This window comes from Pongo abelii, chromosome 13 (assembly GCF_028885655.2).
Source record: "Pongo abelii isolate AG06213 chromosome 13, NHGRI_mPonAbe1-v2.0_pri, whole genome shotgun sequence".
In the NCBI taxonomy this organism is placed as follows: domain Eukaryota; kingdom Metazoa; phylum Chordata; class Mammalia; order Primates; family Hominidae; genus Pongo; species Pongo abelii.
Window position 1 is genome coordinate 120,625,988 of NC_071998.2, and position 15,935 is coordinate 120,641,922.

General features: G+C 53.9%; 1 non-coding gene across 1 annotated transcript; it reads left to right on the top strand.

Moving 5' to 3' along the window:
* Positions 1 to 3,246: 3,246 nt before the first annotated feature.
* Positions 3,247 to 6,206, top strand: LINC02913 (long intergenic non-protein coding RNA 2913). Its single transcript, XR_008510151.1, has one exon. It is a non-coding gene; the product is annotated as a long intergenic non-protein coding RNA 2913 (transcript).
* The last annotated feature ends 9,729 nt before the right edge of the window (positions 6,207 to 15,935 follow it).

Below are 15,935 nucleotides of genomic sequence, written 5' to 3' on the forward strand. Positions count from 1 at the left end.
CATGCAGCTGGACTATATTTCCCAGCCTCCCTTGCAGGTAGGAGTGGCCACGTGACCCAGCTCTGGCCTGTGCAACGGGAGCTGAAATGATGTGTCTCCTCTGCCCTGGTTTAGCTTGGTCCACAAACATCCTTCCATGCTATCCTCCACGCTCCCTCTTTCTTCTTCGACCTGGTTACAGCAGAGGAGGTTAAGGCCTTAGGTGATGACAGGGTCACAGGGTGAAGAGGCCTGGGCCCCTGAGTGACCACATGGAGCAGAGCCCTTGCCCCTCCCTCCACCAGCCCCCAGGAGACTGTAATGCAAGCAAGAAATAAACTTCTCTTCGGGGGCTGTTTCTTACATTTGTTATGACTAAGTCAACGTTTTCATCATCCCCATCCAGGGGAAGTCCTTTTCCACTGAAAAGGAATCCATCTTAGGGCTCCTTTAAAATAGAGAGCTCCTTCAGTGCCTTTGGCCTGGGATCTCTGAAGCTGGAGAGTGTCTGCCTCCGGCCCTGAGCCTAGCGCCTGCCTGAACCTCAGGGCATCTTCTCTGGGGCTCTGATTTACGGTGACTCTGGGCTTCACCACTTGCCCTCAGGTTCCCACCCCTGCTTTCCTCCTTCCTCGTGTCTGTAGTCTGTGGCCTTCTTCTTCCATTCTGCAGCCTCCCATTTACTTTGACCATTGTCTGGGGTTGAAAGACCAAGGTTCAGGGGTCAGGCGTATCTATTTTTTTCCCTTCTCCCTGACAAATTGCTCCCTGTGGGCAGGGCCAGGGCTGGCTCACTGGGAACTTCCTCCTGCACAGTAGAAGTTTGAGCACACAGGGGCCGCTTCTGGAACGCTACATTCTTTGCAGTTCCACAGTGTGGAAGGCCCTGAGGGGGTTGCTCCCAGGATCCCATGTTCCCTGGGGCACTTGGATTCCAAGACAGAAGCCGGCCTCTGCTTCCAGCTCATTTCCTAAGTGAGCCACTGCAGGGCTCCAGGAAGGTGGAGTCCAGGAGTCAGAGCCTGGGCAGCTGGCTCTGGCCTCTTTTCCCAGCTACACACAGCATCCTGGCCCCTGTCCACAGCCCCTCCATGGCTGGGAGACCAAGAGACAGGTCTAATGCCCTGCCCAACCTATCCCCACTGTGGGAAACTCTTTCCATCACCCTTCCTCCCAGGGGGGACCACTTTCCACCTTTTAAATAATTAAGTTGGTCTCCAAACCACCAGTTACCAAACACTTCTGCCCTTGGTAATCTTCCAAAAAATTTACAACAACAACAACTCTCCTTGCTGTGTGCCAGGCCCCAGGCTAAGCCACTTATACCCTAGATACCAATCCCTGGGGATGGATGTCGTCAGTATCCCCATTTGGCAGATGAGGAAGGTGAGGTTCAAAGGGCCTCCTGCCCCCCGTCGCCCCCGCCCTGTACCAGCTTCGAATGCAGTGGCAGGGGGCCCACGATCTTGTGCCCAGACCTGGTTCTCCCACCCCCCAGCAGTGGGACAGAATGCCGGGGAGGCACGAGGCCGCCCCCTTCCCAGGGGGCTCCCACAGCTCCCAAGCTCACTGACACTTGGGTTTCCTTCCTCGCCTCTGGCCCTCCCCTGGCCCCCTCTGCTGTACCCCCAGCTTGTCCCACCCACCCTTGAGCTCGACTCCTCTCCCTCTCCGGTTCCCACCATCAAAAGCGCCTGCTGCGGGGCTTGGCTCTGTTTGGTTTCTCCAGAGCCTGCCCAGGGAGCTCTGCCTCTCGGAGGTTGTGTGCTCACTTTGCAAAACAGCAGAAATTTATAGCCCAAGTAATTGATCACGGCGCTTCTGCCTCCCTCCATCTCTCTCGGGCTCCTAATTCCCTTCTCCTGCTCTTCTCTTTTTTCTCAGCGCGCCATCTGTGGTGTCAGAGAAAAGGAAGCCAAAAGTGGGGGGGTGTTTCTAGTCCCAGTTCTGCCAATTACGAGTCACATGAACCTCAGTTTCCCCATCCGCAAAACGGAGAAGCTAATAATACCTGCTCACAAGTGTGCCGGGCCCGTGGAGGCCGGGGCCAGGAGGAGCACCCAGACAGAGTGACTTCTGGCCCCAAGCCACTCTGTGGGGTGCGCGGTGGGGTGGGGGCCCACCTTCCCAATGGGGACACTGGGGCCAAGAGAGCTCCAGCCATTTACTCAGGGTCACAGAGCTGGTAAACAGCAACCCTGGGGCTTGAACCAGGTGAGTTGTGCCTCAAAGCCGGAACCATGAAGCCACACTCCCCCGATGCCGGCCCCAGGGCCCATCAGAAAACAGGTGAGCCTCGCCAGGCCTCCCAGACCCCTATTTCCCTCCATTCTGGAGCTAACTGTGGGGCAGAAAGAGAGGCCACTGGGGCAAAGGGAACACTTTGCAAATTGTAGAGAGCCGCGAGGATGGAAGGAAACTTCACAATCATTCCCATCACTCTTCAGCGCCGGCCCCCCTGGATCAGACCCCTCCACTGTCTGGGAGACTCACTGGGACCTAAGAGCTTTCCTGGCCCTCAGTTGCTGTCTCTCCCTCCAGAGAAGCTGTATGAATAGGGGCCTCCCTCCGGCCAGGCCCCTACACCTGCCAGCCTCCAGGAAGGCCCACAGAACCTTCCAGAACAACTCGCAAATGACCCTGAAGAGCACTTCACTCGCCCTTGCGTGGCAGATGAGGCACCAGACCTGGGAGGGGCGGCCCAGGTTCCGGGTCCGAGCTCTGCGGGGCCCCGGGGCTGGAAACTCCCCTCTGAGTCCCCCTCCAGGGCGGGGCTGAGGCCATTCCTGACCCCTTCTGTTCGGTTCTGGGGGATGGGGGACGAGGGCTTCCAGGGGCGAACGTGCTTGTCTTTTTCTCCTCCGCCCTTAGTCTAGCTTGTCTCTGCCTGTGTATGTTTCTCTGTCTCTCGCTGTCTCTGGGTGTGTCTTTCCAAGCCCCCAGCCCGCAAGTACGGGCTTGCTTCCTCCCATGCGTGGCCCCCAAGACTGAGCACAGCTCTTCGGGTGTTTGCATCCAAGGTGCCCACAGCGCCCCGGTCTCCTCCCTTCCCCATGGCAGCCGCGGGGGCTGCCCTGGGCAGGGCGGTCCGCAGCTCGGGGGCGGCAGGCACGTTCTGTTCCCCGCTTTCGGGCGGGGACCGCAGGCTCCAGCCCCGGCGGCTGCCTGCTCCCGCCTGGCTGGCGGAGATGAGAGCCGGCTGCAGGGCTGGGAGCGAGGCAGCAGCACACAGAACAAACAGAATTTTTTTTTGCAACTAGAGGGGGAAGCACAGAGCTAAAAATAAAACGAAAAGATCAGTATCTGTCAGTCTGACAGCTGATTGGCTGCTCGGAGATGCATATAATTACCAGCAACTGGCGCTGGGTAGGCAAAGCCGGGAGAAACTGCTGAGACGAGGTTAGGATTTAACCTTTAAATTCTGGAGCCATCGGAAACCGAGGGGAGGACGACGGGTGTCGGTGCTAATGAGGCTGGGGGCAGGCGATGGGCGGTGGGCCTCCGAGTCCGGGTCAGGTCTCGGGGGTTCCCCGGGGAAGGCCCTGGGAGCCCTTGGCCCTGGCGGCCTCCGCCATCAGACTGGGAATGTCTCTGATTGGGTGGCCAGGAGGCGGTGGCCCTTCTCCCCGCCCAGCTGAGGGGGGTGTCGTCTTCCGCGAAGTTAGGGTCTCACCTGGGAGGCAAGGAGGGAGGGGGCTGCCTGAGGCCCTGGGCCCCTCCGGGACCGGCGCACCCCGTCTCACCCACATTCCTTCGCCTTTCCCTGCCCGGTGTGGATTTCCAAAACCCATCCCCGCTCCCCTCCTTCCTTCACCCCAAGTCACCCCTGTTCCCAGCTCTGTTTCTTGCCCCACCCAGGGAGGGCTTTTCTGCACCTCAGGCTTGTCCTAGGGCCCCCAGACAGACAAAAACTGCGGCAGTTGAGGGGTGTTGTGCTCTCCCTAAGCCTCCATTTCTTCATCTGTTAAAGGCAGGTGATGAAAATTGGGCCCACCTGGCTGCTGGTCAAATGCCAGGGTTGCTGCGGGCCCAGCCTTGCATGTTGACTCTTTCACCTGAGCCAGGAGTCAGGCGATGGGGATACTAGTCCAGATGGGAATTGTCCCAGTGTGAATTGGGAGTAAGAGTTCCTGCCCTCTGACCTCTCCAGGTGGCAGCAGGGACCACATGAGATGGCGTATGAGGCCTTGAGCGATAAACCTCACCTGTGGGGGGAGGTGGGCGAGGAAGCCTGCAGCTCCTTGAACCCACCACTTTTCTCTCCCAGGCCCTTGCCCAGGCTGTGGCCTCTGCCTGGAACCCCCTTTCTTCCCACACGAGCCCTTCCCTTCAGTGCCTCTTCCTCTGGGAAGTCCTCTCTGGTGCCCAGCCCGTCCTCTTCTGCCCACTCTGGGTTTCGCACCCCATGCTCAGGCCCTGATTGCCTGCTTTGCACACAGGGCTGTGAGCTCCATGAGGGCAGGAACCACATGGCTGTTCACAGCTGTGTTGCCAGGGCCTGGCCTGGAGCCCCTCAGGAAGTGAGACATCTGAATCCTCTGCTGTGTGACCCTGGCAGCCAGGTAGAGCCATCTTGGCCATGGCACCCAGGCTTGGAGCAAGCAGCAGCCTCATAGGTGGGGAACGACGTTTCCCCAGCACATCGGCAGGCCCTAAGGGGACATTCGCTTGGCTCTGCCCTCAGAGCACTGATGCCCGGGGGACACTGCCCTTTGTGTGTCCCACCTAAGAGAGGATGCAGCCTTAGAGGGGCAGGGGTAAACATGGTCCCAGGCCCTGTTGTCCCCTCCTAAGAAAGTTCCCAGTTCTGCCTGTCCAGCCCTGGCCTTTTCCCTGTGCTGTCTGGGACAGTGGCTGGAGCTGCTGCTGAGCGGTGGGACCTAGAAAACACATACTGACCTATAGGAGTCACTGCCCAGAGCTCCTAACTGGAGTGGGGTGCAAAGGAAAGGTGGGTGAGGGAGGCAGAGAGAAATCATATTAGTAGCTCACACGTCAATAGTCTAGCTGTGTGCCTGCCTTCATGGGGATTTTTTCCTAGAATTCCCACAAGAGCCTCTTGCAGGTGGTGCGATTGTTATCTATAATTTGCAGATGAAGAAACTGAGGCACAGAGTAGTTAAGCAATGCACCCAGGAGCCCACAGCTAGGGAGGACTGAGGCTGGATCCAGCGCAGTCCCCTGTCTCCTGGGGCCAGGCCCAGCGCTCCCACCTCTCTGATAAGGATAAAAAGGAGGGAGCGGGAAGGGAGATATTCTGGAGGCAACTACCATGAGACCTCCCGGCAGAGAGGCTTGAAAACGTCTTTTGTGTGTGGTACGCAAAGGATTTCCCCTTTGGTGTCTCTTTGAAAGATTTCGGGAAGATTTAAACTGCTTTTCAGTGATTTGGGGATGTCAGACTGGTGTTTTTTTGAGCGTCACACCGTGATGAGACTGGCCCCCAAGGCTGCCCCATTTTACTCAGGTTATGGTAATAGAACTTCTGCAGCCTCAAAAGCAGCTTCCGCCGACTGAGCACTCACCCGGGGTCCGTGCTGGACTCAGCCTTGACTCGGATGCCCACCCTGAGCCCCACCCGAGAAAGGGATTATTTCATCCCTGCGTTATTTCCTTACAGCTGATGTCAGAACCTGCTCATCTCCAAATTCGCTGTCTCCCCGTTAGGAGTGAGCTTGGTGAGGGCTCCAATCTGGTTCCCATTCATTGCTGAGTCCCTGGCACCCAGCATCAGCCCCGCATGGAGCAGCTAGTCAATAAAGCTTTGCTGGACACATTTCAGATGAAGAGACTGAGGGTCAGAGAGGTCACATGGCTTGCTTGGAAGAAACATCAGATTTGTCTGGCTCAAGAGTCCACTTCTGGCTCCCACCTCACACAGCTGCTTAAGATACCCCCACCCCAAGAGAGCCTCAGAGCCTGAGTCTTCCCCCGCCTCCGCCCATTCTCAGGCCCTTATACTAAAACCAGTGAGGCCTCTGAACTGCTATCTGCCCCCCAACCTTTTCCTTGCTTATCTGGGAATCAGGCAAAAGTTGGCCAGAGTTAGCTCAGTCTCAGAGAAGCTGCATTCTTCTAGAGTCACTTGGTTTTGCATGACCTGATTCAAATTTTCCATCTTTGTCACTTTGATTCCCACTCTGAGAAGTTTTCTCAGTACATATAACCTTACTATGTGACGACCGGCCTGGGTATTCATATGTGCACTTGATACCTGTTGCTTATCTCCTGGGGGACCCCTGGTTCAGAGGGGTTTAAGCAGGTGTCCTGGTAAGACCGGGGTTATAATCAGAGACTCTCAAGGTTAGAGCTTGGCCCTGCCACTGAGTGGCCTTGGGAGTCTCATTGGACCTCTCTGAACCTTGGATTCCTCACTTGTGAAATGAGGACAGGTTGAGTTCCTGCATGGAAGGTGTCTTGCTTGATGTCTGGCCAAAAGACCAAAACTGCTGTCACTCACTGCCGGAGAGGCCCTGCACGTGGATATTAGAGTTTGCTGGTTTTTGTTTGTCCTGAGCGAATGTCCGACCATGTACAGGCTGATGGATTTTGTAGGTGCAAGGTCCCTAACACAATCAGTCTCTCTCCTCAAAAGACCATGAGCATGCCTGGACTCAGAGAGCACCGTGTGTGGGAGGCTGGCGTGGGCACGTGTCTGCAGCTGGGACTGGCTTCTAGGGTTCTGGGCTCAGGCAGGAGGGTGGGGTCCCAGGAGGTCATCTCTCTCTCCTTACCCTGGACCCTTTGGAAGTTGGTTTCCAAATGTCCTGAATTCCTGTTCCTTAATATGTGGCCCGGTATAGTGCTTGGCCCGGCAGCAGGAGCTTGGCTGGTGTTAGTCTGCTGGGGAATGGGATAAAGAAGAGAAATGTCAAGCTTTCCCTTAAAAACAAAAAACAAAAGCAAACCCTCACATCTCCCACCAAAAACACACCATCGTTATCCCTGTACTTTAAGAAATGTTGTTGCTGGGCATGGTGGCTCACACCTATAATCCCAACACTTTGGGAGGCCAAGGCGGGTGGGTCACCTGAGGTTGGGAGTTTGAGACCAGCCTGACCAACATGGAGAAACCTCGTCTCTACTAAAAATACAAAATTAGCCGGGCATGGTGGCGCGTGCCTGTAATCCCAGCTGCTGGGGAGGCTGAAGCAGGAGAATGGCTGGAACCCAGGAGGTGGAGGTTGTGGTGAGCCAAGATCGCACCATTGCATTCCAGCCTGGGCAACAATCGCAAAACTCTGTCTCAAAAAAAAAAAAAAAAAAAGGAAAGAAAGAAAGAAAGAAATGTTATTTTGGAAAAACATCTGCCTGAACTCCAGGGAGTACCAGCACCTTCCTTGTGCCCAGCGTTGCATGGGGAGTGCCAGACAGCAAGGCCCCACTTGTGGGCAGGTCTGTGCGCTGGGACATGCCAGCCTCTTCACTGCCCAGGTCATCCTCACCTCCACCCCATGAGGTGCAACTAGATGAAATTGCCACTTCCCAGATGAGGAAGATGCACAGGGAGCTAAGAGGCCCAGCTGAAGGTCCCACAGTGAGAAAAGTCAGTAGCCCAGCTGTGGGCCTGAGCCCCAGGTGCTCCAGTGAGTAGGATGGAGTCCTGGTCTTCAGCAAGGCTCAGCTTGGTGGGGGAGACACATCCCCAACCCCAGACAGACTTTGAGTTCTGGCAGCTGGGCACTCGGGGAACTTTCTGGGAACAAGCGTGAACCACACATGGTCCCTGCCCTGGAGTCGCTTACGTCTCCCAGGAGAGGGGGACACATCCACAGACTGTGAACACATGGGCCTAAGAGGGGCCACCCAGGGCTGCAGAACTGATCCATCCCGTACAAAATCACCGAAAAGACCCCCCACGGACCTTGCTTAAAAATAGTTTTCTTGGCCAGGTGCAGTGGCTCACGCCTGTGATCCCAGCACTTTGGGAGGCTGAGGTGGGTGGATCACTTGAGGCCAGGAGTTCAAGACCAGCCTGGCCAACATGGGGAAACCCCGTCTCTACTAAAAATACAAAAAATTAGCCGGGTGTGGTGGCGGATGCCTGTAATCCCAGCTACTCGGGAGGCTGAGGCAGGAGAATCGCTTGAACCTGGGAGGCAGAGGTTGCATTGAGCTGAGATCACACCGCTGCACTCCAGCCTGGGCAATGGAGCGAGACTCCGTCTCAAAAAAAAAGTCTCCTGGCGGTGTGTCCCCATCAGAATTCAGGTCCTTCATTGTGGATGGATGGTGCATCTTTTACATCTCAAAGTGGACTCCTTTTTAAGCCGTATTTGAAACCCAATTGGCTTTCCCTTCCCAAGAATGTCCTGGTCCATGGTCCTGGAGACCTCTGAACCTGGGTGTCCAGCTACTAGACACGTAAAAACCATTTCTAAGTACCCTTTGTGGGCCAGGCTTACACCTGTAATCCCAACACTTAAGGAGGCTGAGGCAGGAGGATTGCTTGAGCCCAGGAGTTTGAGACCAGCCTGGGCAACGTGGTGAGACCCTGTGTCTACAAAGAGTAAGATGATTGGCGGAACATGCTGGTGCGCACCTGTAGTCCCAGCTACTTGGAGGCTGAGGTAGGAAGATCACTTGAGCCCAGGAGGTTGAGGCTGCGGTGAGCCTTGATTGTGCCACTGCACTCCAGCCTGGGCAACACAGCAAGATCCTGTCTCAAAAAAAAAAAAAAAAAAAAAAAAAAGAATAAGCCCTTGTGTCCCTCCCGGGCAATGCTGTGCTGTGCCCAGAAGTGGCTTCCAGTCCAGAATGGAGAAGACGCATTCCGGTCGTCATGGGCTCTGGGGACCCTACCTCCTCCAGGCTGCTAGCAGATGGAGGAAATGTGTCTGGGGCAGAGGCTGGGAGCTGAAGTTGCCAGTTGATAGCAGCACCTGCTGTATCCATCTGACCTTCCAGCTCTCACCTTTAACCTTTGCACTCTCCTGACCAGTATCTCCAAGGCCTCCAGTCTCTTGTGGTTGTGGGGTGGAAGTGAGAGGGGTAGGGGAGGGAAGAGGTCTGCCTGGGAGGAGCCAGGGAAGCAGCTGAGGTGGAAGCCCCACAGAGACCCCACTCCCTGGAATGCTTCTGGGCTGGCCGCACCCCCACGCTTGGTGCAGGTTTCTACAAGAAATTCAAGTGTGTCTGCGGCTGGATTCTGCCAGGCTCCCCTGAAACCTGCAGACAAGAGCCCACATGTCCTCGAGGACAGCTTGCAAGAGAACGTGGGGCGAGGAGCATCCAGTGAAAACCCAGGATGAGTGCACGAGGTGCCCCTTCCCATCCTGGGCCTCACAGGGCAGCCTGTGGCCACCCACATCGCCAGCAGGGCTGGGTGGGAGTGGGGAAACAAAGACTTCATTTTAAAGAAAAGATGGGCTGGGCGTGGTGGCTCACGCCTGTAATCCCAGCACTTTCGGAGGCTGAGATGGGCGGATCACGAGGTCAGGAGTTTGAGACCAGCCTGGCCAACATGGTGAAACCCTGTCTCTACTAAAGATACAAAAAAAATTAGCCGGGCGTGGTAGCACATGCCTGTAATCCCAGCTACTCAGGAGGCTGAGGCAGGAGAATCGTTTGAATCCAGGAGGTGGAGGTTGCATTGAACGGAGATCGCGCCATTGTACTTCAGCCTGGGCAAAAGGGTAAGACTCCGTCTCAAAAAAAAAAAAAAAAAAAAAGGCCAGGTGCGGTGGCTCATGCCTGTAATCCCAGCACTTTGGGAGGCCAAGATGGGAGAAACATTTGGGTTCAGGAGTTCGAGACCAGCCCGGACAACATGGCAAAACCCCATCTCTACTAAAAATACAAAAATTAGCCGGGTGTGGTGGCGGGTGCCTGTAATCCCAGCTACACAGGAGGCTGAGGCAGGAGAATTGCCTGAACCCGGGAGGCGGAGGTTGCAGTGAGCAGGGATCACGCAATTGTATTCCAGCCTGGGCAACAGGGTAATGACTCCATCTCAAAAAAAAAAAAAAAAAAAGGCCGGGCACAGTGACTCATGCCTGCAATCCCAGCACTTTGAGAGGCTGAGGCGGGAGAAACATTTGGGGTTGGGAGTTTGAGACCAGCCCGGACAACATGGTGAAACCCTGTCTCTACTAAAAATACAAAAATTAGCCGGGTGTGGTGGCAGGCACCTGTAATCCCAGCTACTCAGGAGGCTGAGGCAGGAGAATCACCTGAACCTGGGAGGTGGAGGTTGCAGTGAGCAGAGATCATGCCATTGCACTCCAGCATGGGTGACAAGAACAAGACTCTATCTCAAAAAAAAAAAAAAAAAAAGATAAGAGAGCAGGTGCCACCACTGAAAAATAATCCAGACAAATACCTTCCCTTCTGCACCTCAAATTTCTCAACTAATTCCTCTCTCTGTTCCCACTGGGAAAGTCCCTTCTTCTGTTATTTGCCCCAAGGCCCATGTTTGCCCAACAAGCAAACTGCATTTGTTAAGTAACATAAGCGTTCTCATTTTGGGTTACTGAAGGACAGAGATGATGCCTGTTAACTCCCATCAGCTCCCAGCAGACTGAACAGGCACAGTGGGCTGACACCATCCCACCCAAAGCAAAGAAATGTGGTGGAGGAAGCCTGGGGCGGCCTGGCCTGCAGTAAAGGTGCAGTGACCGTCAGGGACTGGGAGAGGCTGTGAATAGCACGGAGCCAGCCCCCGCACCAGAGAGCCTTTGAAGGCTTGCTCCACGGAACCCCTAATTGGGAACTGCTGGGCTAAGCCAGTTGGACGGAGGTGCAGTTCTGACCATCCCCGTAGCCACTCCCACTTCCCCTGGACAGCAGGGTATCCCGGGACAACTCAGTGGCTGTGGGATCACCCTGACTCTGCCATTTAGTAGGCTGACCTTGGGGAGATGACTTCCCCTCTCTGAGCCCTTGGGTCCCAGGGTCTTCCTCCTGGGTTGGGAGGGTTCTGTAAGGGCCAAGTGTCTTTCATGTCGCTGTCACCTCTCTTTCAGGTCTCCTGACTTCCCACCATGTCATGCAATGATCATCTTGCTGGATTTCTGTGATGAGAGAGGGATGCTGTGGTATAGAATAAACATGGAAATGGGTCTTGGGAAATTCTGCTGGAGCCCCTCTGAGAAGTGGTCTGTGATAGGACAGAGGCCCCGGAAGGGGAGGGTGGGAGGCAGGTGTGGCCGCCCCTTAGGAGGCAGGCCGAGGGCACCCTGCAACCAGGGTGCATCCAAGCGTTCCCCAACCTTAATGTGCCTTGACTCGCTGTGGGGTCTCATTCAGATGCAGGTTCTGAGGGAGCAGGCCTGGCCAGGGGCTCCCAGGTGAGATGGAGGCTGTGCCAGCTGGGACCACATTCTTTGTAGTAAGGGTGTCACGAATTCTTTTCACCCTCAGTGCCCATGCCTGAGCCTCTGGCTGGAGGGAAGTGGGCAGGCCGCTTGGTGTCTGCAGAGATGCCTCCAGAAAGGCCCGAGAGCCCCAGAATGCGTGTGCCAGGAAATGCGAAGCAACATGAGGGTAAAATTATGTTTTTAACAAAAGAAAAGACCTCTGCCTTGTAGCGTGTAGACAGATTTCTATTCCCACCCCCACGCAGCCCCAGGGACCTGAAAGAATGTGGTTTTCTGAGCACAGCCTTCCGTTGCTGAAGGGGGTGGATCCGCTCTTAAAAAGTTGCTTGTAAAATGAATTTTTCTATATCAAATGCTATTTTCCAGTGGCTTGTGTTTTAAGACCATGGTTTCATTCCCACTGAGAAATACCCAGCTCCGAGGCCTTGGTGTTCCGGATGCAGCAACCACGAAGGGGTGGGGGCTCAAGAGTGCAGCCCAACCCATGTGTCCCACGTGTCCTTGTGTGGCAGAGCTGATGGGAGCTAGCACTAGGGGTTGGGATTCAAAGTCTGAATCCCAAGTTCTCCCCAAATGGGCTGAGGTCCCTGGCCAGACCCTGGCCCAACACCACTCATTGTAAGATGGGAGGAGGCCGGGCGTGGTGGCTCACGCCTGTGATCCCAGCACTTTGGGAGGCCGAGGCCGAGGGCAGATCACGTGGTCAGGAGTTTGAGACCAGCCTGGCCAACATAGTGAAACCCCGTCTCTACTAAAAATACCAAAAAAAAAAAATATTAGCTGGGCGTGGTGGCAGGTGCCTGTAATCCCAGCTACTTGGGAGGCTGAGGCAGGAGAATCGCTTGAACCCAGGAGGCAGAGGTTGCAGTGAGCCGAGATCGCGCCACTGCACTCCAGCCCAGGGAACAGTGCAAGACTGAGTCTCAAAATAATAATAATAATAATAATAATAATAATAATAATAATAATAATAGAAGAAGAAGAAGAAGAAGAAGAAGAAGAAGATGGGAGGGACCAGAGGTGGCCCAGGGCAAACCAGCCCCTCAGCCAGAAAAGGAGCCAGGAGCTAGGGGCCCATCATGGCGGAGCAGCCATCTCATCCTTATATCTTATGCTGTAGGTCAGACACTGGATATTATTATTATTATTATTATTATTAATTTTTGAGACGGAGTCTCTCTCTGTTGCCCAGGCTGGAGTACAATGGCGCCATCTCGGCTCACTGCAACCTCTGCCTCCCAGGTTCAAGCGATTCTCCTGCTTCAGCCTCTTGAGTAGCTGGGATTACAGTTGCCTGCCACCACGCCCAGCTAATTTTTGTATTTTTAGTAGAGACAGGGTTTTGCCACGTTGGCTGGGCTGGTCTCGAACTCCTGACCCCAAATGTTTCTCCCGCCTCGACTTCCCAAAGTGCTGGGATTACAGACATGAGCCACCATGCCCGGTCAGACTCTGGGTATTAGGCTGTGAGTATTTTTCGTTATTTTTATTTTTATTTATTTATTTAGAGACAGGGTCTTGTTCTGTTGTTCAAACTGGAGTATAGTGGCATGATCTTAGCTCACCGCAGCCTTTAATTTTAAAGATAGGGTCTCACTTTGTCACCCAGGAACCTTGAACTCCTGGGCTCAAGCAATCTTCCCGCCTTAGCCTCCCGAGTAGCTTGGACGACAGGTATGTGCCACCATGCCTGGCTTTTGTTGTTGTTGTTAGAGAAGTGGTTTTACCATGTTGCCCAGCCAGGCTGGCCTCAAGTGATTCTCTTGCCTCAGTCTCCCAAAGTGCCTGGGATTACAGGCATGAGCCACTGGGCCTGGCCTATTTTTAGTTTTATATTGGGCACAATTGTTTAAAGTATTCAAGGAATCAGTTGCCATGACAGTTTGGCTCCGTGTCCCAAAGCGTGCTCTGAGGCTCTGACACCAGAGTTCCACAGTCAAAGGCCCCTGAGAAGTGCTATGTTAAGGGAACAGCTTCCTCGCCTGGAGGGGTCTACTTTAATATGCCAAGGAGCATGGGAATCTTGAACAGGAGACTGGAATCCAGTCTGCCTCCATTCAACTGACCTTGGTTTTCCAGAGCAAAGCCTGGGATCAGCATTCCAAGGAACACACTTTGGGAACATAGTCCGTGGAAGGCTCTCATAACTAAAAGGTCTCTCTGTTTCTGTATTAGTTCCTTACCTACTGTGGAGTACAAATTATCCCAAACTTAGTGGCTTAAAACAGGCGTTTTAGTATCTCAGTTTTTGTGGGTCAGGAATTCAGATGTGGCTTAGCTGGCTGGTCTGTCTTAAGGTTGCCATCAAGATGTCAGCTGGGGCTGCGGTCATCTGAAGGCTTGACTGAGGATAGAGGATCTGTTTCCTAAATGGCTCATTGACATGGCTGACAAAAAGGCTTCAGCTCCATGCCATGGAGACTTCAGCAGGCTGCCTGAGTTTCCCCACAATATGGCGGCTGGCTTCTCAGAATGAGTGATGCAAGAGAGTGAGACTAAAGCTGCAGTACCTTTTATGACCTAGCCTTGAACAGCACATGCAGTCATTTCCTCAGTATCCTATTGGTTATGCAGGCCAGCCTGATTCATTGTGGAAATGTAGGAATGCCAGGAGGTGTGAATCGTTTGGAGACCATGTTGGAGGCCGACTGCCTTAGTAACCATCACTTTGGTACCAGGACATGTAACTTGCCTCATTCGCACAGTTGCTTTTTCTTACCATTTTGTAGACATGAGTAACATTGGGAAGTGAACCTGCTAACCTGTGATATGAAGAGAAGGGGAAGAGACCAAGAATTTATCAGCCACACCAAGCCCTGGCAAACAGCGGTACTAATAACCCAGCCTCCCTTCCTGGGTGCTTACTCTGTACCAGGTACCTTATGGGCCTCCGAGTGGTATGCAACCGCTGCCCCCATGCAGCAGGTTCCACTGATATTTTCAAGTCAGGCCACTCATGCCTATGAAATGCATGAAATGAGATTTTTTTGTGATGTTGGCTACGGCAACACACGCGGCTCTGCCTGATGGAAGTTGAGACAAAATCGGTAACCTGAGTGAACCCGTGCGGAGAAGATTTGAGCAGAGAGTAAACTTAGGATGGATAAATGCCCACGATAAACAAATAATAAATAGATGAGCTGAAATATTTATTTCACGTACAGGATGAAGATTAAATACGTTAACAAGATGAGGAGTCAGGGTGAGCCTGGGGAATCCCTGGTTTCACTGGAGCCTCCTTGCTGGGAGAAGTGTCACGTCTCCAGGCTGGGGCAGCGGCAGGGCTCCCTGGTTGGGAGGCCTAGTGGTGACACGTGGAACACCTGGTGGCGAGCCCCAAAATGCCTGTGTCCCAGGCCGACCCATACTGGTCTTGAGCTGTGTGATCCAGGCAAGTGACTTCACGGACCTCAGTTTCCCATCTGCGAAATGGGATGATAACAGCAAACTTCACTACTTGTGATGAGGATTCAGAGAGTGAATCCTTGGCCCAACACAAGGCCTGTAAGGTGTTTCACATGGCACAGTTGGTGGCGGGTCACCGAGGTGGTGGTGTCCCAGGCTGAAGGAACCTTTCTAGAAATTCCATTGCCTGGAAGGATCCAGTGACACACAGTGGACCCTGAGCCACAAAACAGACCGTGGTAATTGCTGGGGCCTCCCGCAGGGTGATCCCCGAGGAGGCTGAGAGGAACTCAGCCCTTTCTTCTGCTGGGGGCATGTGCAGGCATAGAGACTGCCCGGCCCCTTCCTGTCCTGTTGGGGCATGATTTTCAACAGAGGGAGGATTCTGGGCATGTTTTCCTTCGGAAGTCTCACCAGGTTGAGCAGGACTTAGAGGAACTCCGGCTACATTTGCTGTCCCAACAAATAGACCAGGTATAGAGAGAACAGGCCCTATGAGAGGTAGGGAAAGGAAGGGAGCTTTGGTGGGGGAGATTTTGGGGTCTTTCCTGTGGGTACCAAGGTTCTGGGCAGCTGGGTGTGCTGGCCTCCTCTCCGGACATGCTCTGTGGGCATCTTGGCTGTAAATTCCAGGCCCCCTGCCAGGGATTCCCTCTCTGAGTCTTCAACGAGAGTGAAACTCCATCTCAAAAATAAAATAAAATAAAAAAGCAAGGAGGCTGTGGGCCTAGATGATCTCTCAGCCCCTCCCAACTTCAACACTCTGATTAATTGCTGCATTTATTGAACTCCAGTTGTATGCAGGAGTGGTGTCTGGGAGATGGGAGGTGCTGACCCCAACCCAGGAGGAAGAACCAACCTGAGCCTGCAGATTCTTGTGGCCTGGGATGGCAGAATGGGCATGTGGGCTGCAGGAGAACCTAGTACCAGGCCCAGCTGCCATCTGAAACGTGTCCTGTTGGTGGCACTTTGGTGTGGTTCAGGTGTTCTGGTCTTAGAGTCCATTAGGTTTGTACATGAAAATATGTTAGCGGCCTCTTTCCAGTAAGGTTCTGTTTTTGTTTTTTTTGTTGTTGTTGTTTGTTTTTGTTTTTAGACGAGTTTCGTTCTTGTTGCCCAAGCTGGAGTGCAATGGCACGATCTCTGCTCCCCGCAGCCTCTGCCTCCCAGGTTCAAGCGATTCTCCTGCCTCAGCCTCCCGAGTAGCTGGGATTACAGGCATGTGCCACCATG